Source organism: Mastomys coucha, unplaced genomic scaffold (assembly GCF_008632895.1).
Source record: "Mastomys coucha isolate ucsf_1 unplaced genomic scaffold, UCSF_Mcou_1 pScaffold14, whole genome shotgun sequence".
Classification (NCBI taxonomy): Eukaryota; Metazoa; Chordata; class Mammalia; order Rodentia; family Muridae; genus Mastomys; species Mastomys coucha.
In genome coordinates, this window is record NW_022196896.1 from 74,290,912 (window position 1) to 74,291,295 (window position 384).

The following is a 384-nucleotide window of genomic DNA, read 5'->3' on the forward strand; positions in this document are numbered from 1 at the left end:
CCCAGCGAGCTAAGTCTCTGGTTTCGGTTTTGAGTTCTTTAGTGAGCCCAGCAGGGCTCCCACACTAAATGATGTAACAATAAATTTATTACTAAATAATAAAGCACGATTATGTGACTTATGTGCTAAGACTAGACAAATGGAGAAATCAAGACACTGAAATGCAGCTAATCTAAATGAGGAAACAAAATTATTATATTTTGAATTCAAACTGAAAGCAGCATAAACATTATATTTAGTACATGTTAAACTGACAATATTTTAGATATGTTGAGATAAGGAAAATGTCATGAGAATTAATTTCACATGCCTCTTTTCACTTTTCAGAGACATTTTGAATTTGACATGTGACTTAATTCTATCTGTATCAACCAACAATTATCA